Source organism: Erpetoichthys calabaricus, chromosome 2 (assembly GCF_900747795.2).
Source record: "Erpetoichthys calabaricus chromosome 2, fErpCal1.3, whole genome shotgun sequence".
Classification (NCBI taxonomy): Eukaryota; Metazoa; Chordata; class Cladistia; order Polypteriformes; family Polypteridae; genus Erpetoichthys; species Erpetoichthys calabaricus.
The window spans coordinates 194,311,246-194,317,254 of record NC_041395.2 but is presented as its reverse complement, the minus strand read 5'-3'; positions in this window follow the sequence as shown (position 1 = coordinate 194,317,254).

Sequence of the window (6,009 nt, the reverse complement as noted above, 5' to 3'; positions counted from 1 at the left end):
TATAGAATCACAGGTGACCGTGGGTCTGGGGCATTAAATTAGAAAGAGACAAGAAAAGAGCACAAGAGAGTGCTGTCACTACTTGTAAATCAGTGTATTGTTTTACAGGTCACTTACATGGCCATAAATCTGTCCAAGTTACTGTAACTAGGAGATAGGAAGCTGAATAGTGGAGCCTAATTACCATCACATGCATTCATGGGCTGTTCTTATACCAATGCTATTTTCCACCTGTTACCTCAATAGTGTGTCTAGTTAAAAGTGAAAAGGTGAAACTTAGACTCACATAGTGGAAACTTAAACTTCAACTTGTTACTGCTGAATCTATTTTATTACATTTGGACTACAGAAATTAATGTTATAGAAATAGAAATTAAATTCTATTACAGTTACAGCTTCTCATTTACTTATGCCACATTACAAGAGAAATATATATATTATTGCATTACATATAATATTCCTCCTGGCTAGGAAAGAAAACCAAGGGTACATAACAGTGAAAAAACTAATGTTTTTATGGCTATACATGTAACAAGTCATGCTATATATACACTAGAATTAAAAAGTCCAATTTACATTCAAAACATTAATAGCTAGGAATTACATGGCATCTTAAGAAAAATGTTTGCATGAACAACAACAACATTTATTTATATGGCACATTTTCATATAAATGATGTAGCTCAAAGTGCTTCACAGGATGAAGAAATATGAAAAATAAAAGTAGGCAATACTAATTAACATAGAATAAAAGTAAGGTCTGATAGCCAGGGAGGACAGAAAAAAAAAAAAACTCCAGACGGCTGGAGAAAAAAAATAAAATCTCCTGGGGTTCTGTGGCCACAAAACCACCCAGCACGTGCTTTAAATCATTTGTCCTATTTTTCCTTGAGCACAACAAAGAACATATGGACATTTCTAAATACTCATTCAAGCAAGTATAGTGTTGGATCCTTCTTTTGGTTGCTTTCCTCTTTCCTCACTCTTTCTTAAACATTTTCCTACTGCTCCTCTGCTTTTTTGTTTTTAAATCCTCTCCTATCTAATTTTGTTTTCTGTAATCTGAAATCCCAGTAATGTTACAATATTCTAAGTTTTAGAATCTCCTGTAATATGGTCAGTTTTCATGTGCAAAGAAATAAAATGCATTATCAAAATCAATATGATTTTTTTTTTGCTGCTTGTGCTGCCAGAGCTACAAAATCTAAAACTAAGATGATCAGAGACTTACACACCCAGAACCTTACAACATGAATCTCCTATAACTGTAGGAAAGTTAACTTTCAAACATACCTTCCATACATTTGACCTGTCTAATCAAAACCATTTCAACAACTCAGTTCCCATATGCGCCCTGGGCACAAACATTATTGCAACTCAAGTTCACTCCAAGTTCTTGGCAATTTAGTTTCATGGCTGGAAAACATTTGGTTCTTTAACTTTGAATATGCAGAAATAAAAATCTTTTTATTCATCTAACTAGCTAAGTTTGGAACAGAATGGTGTCCTGGTCAATTTTTTCATGCAAAAACTTACTGTTGTTCTAAGTTGCATGAGGAGGTTTTAAAAAGAGAAAAATGTATCCCTGGATTTGAATGCTCTTTTTAGTGATTAGCTCAGGCCATTTGCTTGAGCCTTAATATTAACATTATGATAATTATCCTCTATTTAAAAGAAAAAAGGCAACAGGCTTTGCTCCAACTAGAAACCTCTCTCACTGATTAAAACAGATGTTATACTGCTAGCTAAAATATTTAACCTACAGGCTGGAAAAAGTAATGGCTCCTGATGAAACAGGTTTCAATTACACAAGCATCAGATAAAGTATGAAAGTTTCTTCAAATCATACATTTTGTTTCAAAATGTGGCCTTATGTGCAGTTCAGAGAACATTATACTACTAGCCCACTTCAAGTTCTGAAACTGCTCAAACCCAAAAAGGCTCAAAGTTATAGTAGCTGCCTAAAAGGGTAGTACTGAATTAAAGGTATGAATACTTATGTGAAAGAGAGATTTCATTTTTTGATCTTTATAGAAATTTGCAGACAATTCTGAAAATATGTTTTAACTTTGTCATAATGGGGCATGTAGATTGATGGGCAAAAATGACAAATTTACCCATTTAAAATTAAATCTACAACACAAAGTTTTGCAGAAAGTGTTAATTTGGAATCCACTGTATACTTCTCAAACATCACACTCAGTTTACAATTTTTTAATTAAGTCAAACAGCAAACTTACCACCTGGCCCTGCATTACTTTCTTACTTCATGTCTAGATTTTGTATTTACAGGCTATACCAGAGTTATAGAACATGTAATGAATGTAACTATGCACATTATTGGAACATCCTTCTAAGGAAAAGTCTGTTCTGTCCTGTCTGAGAATTTTGGCAAGGGACATGACCTGGTGTTATATTTATATTTCTAGGTACACAGGGTGAACAGAAAAGATGACATACTATTCCTTGTGGTGCTTCAGTGTTGCTCGCATCCATATCAGAGACACAGTCCTTCATCCTCACAATCATTAGTCTGCCAGACTAATGTCTAGTCTGCCAGGACACCATACACTCATCCACCAACATATTTCTAAGCTTATCCCTTAACAGGGATGATTGGATCGTACTGAACGAACTAGAGAAAATAAAAAACAGACCTCACAGTGATGTCAGCTTTGTTCAGGTGATACTCATATGCTGTAGGACCAGCCTCTCCAATGTCTTCATGAGATGGGACATGCAAGCCACTGGTTTGTAGTCATTAGATGAAGAGGCACCTGCCTTCTTTGGAACAGGAACAATGCAGAATGTTTTCCCCAGTAGCTGCACTTTCTGGAGCCTAAGTAATGGACTGAATAGGGAGTGGAGGAAACTACAAAGTTGGCCATCACTTATGGATACCCCTTAGTCAGAGGTAGACCCAATTCTGGCTTTGGCAATTGAAGTGAATCAGGTACAAAAATTAAAAAAGCAGTTGTTAATACTCTAGAGCAGCGATTCCCAAACTGTGGTTCAGGTGGTACGCATCGCGGTCCCTGAAATTTAATTTATCTGTGCAAAACCCTTTATGACAAACATGTTGTGAGCAAAAACCAATGAAACTGTTTAAATACAATAATATGTGGATTCCCAAATTTAGTATGGTGTGAAATTTCGTCATCTGAATAAATAAAACCTATTATTCGAATCAGTATTTAGTTCATTTAACGCTACTATAATTCCGTTTCCCGGAAGTCAACTTCTACTTCTTCACTGTTTGAGCTTTTGGTCACTAGATGAAAGCACAACGCCGACACTATTTAGTCTTTGGTAACTCTGCCTCACAGAAACCGCTTGAGTTTGTTGTTATACGTGCACTGCCACTGTATCGCATCGTAGTCACTAGATCTAAGCACAAAGCTGATACCATTTCGTTATCGGTAACTGCGTCACATATAGGCCGAAGGCAGGATTTAGTTTCAGGGCAGAATTTATCAATTTATGTACATGCACAAATTTTTTCATTAATTTTATGCATAATGTCTACCATTTCTTTAACTTTTATTCAGATTTCGGGGCGGTTTAGACCCTAACTCCCCCCCTTACAGCACTCCCTCCCTTTCAACAATTTTTAATAGCTTTTCAAGGGACTAAAATAAGACGCAACAGTTACATATCGAATTATTTGAATTTTCTTAAAAAATGGATAAGTATTTAAAGAAAAATCTTTCAAACGCTAACGTTTCGTCATCCGAATCAATTAGCCCTAGTGACAAAGATACAGATACAGTTGCAAATATACCGAAAAAACAGAGTAAGAAATATCCGTGTCTCAAATTTGATAACAACTATCTAAAATTTGGTTTTGTTGCAACTGGCAATGAATTTGAGCAGCGACCTCAGTGTCTCATTTGCTGTGAGATTCTTTCAAATGCTAGTACGAAGCCGTCACATCTAAAGCGACATCAGGCTACGAAGCACAGAGAAACGTCAAAGTCAATTCAATATTTTGAAAGGAAATGTTTGGAACTGCAGAAACAAAAAAGCATCTTCAAGCAGCACACTACATTTAACGCTGCTTTAGCGAAGGCATCATTTAGTATCGCTTTATGGATTGCTCGCGGTAAAAAGCCACACACGCTTGCTGAAGAAGTCATCATGCCGTGTGTTGTCGACATGGTGAACAGCGTACTTGGAGAACAAGCGGCAGGTAAAATTTGTGCCATTCCTCTTTCTAATAATACAATTACTCGCAGAATTGCTGACATGGCAGACAACGTGCAGGAACAATTAATTGAAATGATAAAAGCAAACGGAAAATTTGCGTTACAACTCGATGAGTCAACAGATGTTTCTGACTGTGCAATTTTAATCGTGTACATCTGATTTATTAACTTTAGTATTGCTTCTGTTCAAGAGGATTTTTTATTCAGCGACAAACTGCCTACGAGGACTACTTGCGAAGAACTGTTTTGTCTTCTCGATAAGTTTGTTACAGAAAAAGAATTGATCTGGAACAATTGTGTTGGTGTAACAATAGATGGCGCTGCAGCTATGTCTGGTAAAAATTCCGGTGTCGTACAGCGTATTAAAGCAGTAGTGCCTTTGGCTGTATCGTACCACTGCATCATACATCGTGAAGCACTTGCTGCAAGACACATAAGTGAAGAACTGCATGACGTCTTGTTAACCGCAATAAAAATTGTCAGCTACATAAAAACAAGTTCACTGAACACACGTTTATTTGAAATAATTTGTTCAGAAATGGGTTCAGAACATCAGCATTTATTGTTTTACACAGAGGTGTGCTGGCTGTCAAGAGGACGCGTTTTGCAGAGATTTTTTGAGTGTGAGAAATGAAGTGAGTCTGTTTCTGTTACAAAAGAACTCGGTAATGAATGTTTATCTATGTGACGCAACATGGCTTGCAAAACTGGCTTATCTCGTAGACATTTTTAATGCTCTCAACAATTTAAATCTCAGTCTACAAGGCAGAGATAGTGACTTATTTAAACACATGGATAAAGTTTCAGCTTTTGTGAAGAAACTTAGCCATTGGAAACTACGTGTAGAACAGCAATGTCAAGATATGTTCCAGTACTTCAGCGAGTTTGTTGCTCAAAATCCTGATTCCAGCATACAGGAAGATATTTCTAAAATTATTGTGAACCATCTAAAATTGCTTGAAGAAAACTTTGTTCATTATTTCCCCGAGGATAATGCGACAAAAGAAAGTGGTTGGATACGAAGTCCATTTACAACAGATATAACCGGCTTGACTTTGACTGCTCAAGAGGAAGCAAATTTAATCGAACTGTCATGTGACAGCACACTTAAAGCTCGATTTACTGAAAACAGTTTGTTAAGTTTTTGGATGTACGCTCATGATGAATATCCTGAGCTCGCAAGCAGGACAATTTCCGCCTTGCTGCCATTCTCGAATACATATTTATGTGAAACTGGCTTTTCTGCAATGACTGCTATCAAAACAAAATACAGAAATAGACTGGATGCTCATATCGACCTGAGACTTTCTCTTTCAACGATTCAGCCCAGAATTGACAAACTTGTAAATAGTATGCAGTCACATCCTACTCACTGATGCGAGATATCGCAAATATGGCAGTCAGACTGTCGTTATTAGAAATAGACAGGCTATTATAGTTACACTGTTTAAGTTAATTAAAATAATATGATTATACTGCTGTCTACACAGTTGTACTAACATAAATTCATTCAATATTGTAGTCAGTGTCGTGAATTTGCTGTATATTACCTAATTAAGAATTAATCATTCATTGCAGTACTTGCTTTTTAATTTTTTTGTTAAAAATTCGGGTGTTACGCAACGCAACTCACTTAACCTCAGGTGGTACGTGACGTCCAAAAGTTTGGGAACCCCTGCTCTAGAGAGTGTGTGTGTGTGGTGGGGTTGGGTGAACGTGGCCATTGGAAGAAGGCAGTAGTGGGATGAAAACTTCATTAAAAAATGATTCTGGGCCTAAGCTTTGTTCACGTTCCCTTCCAAAA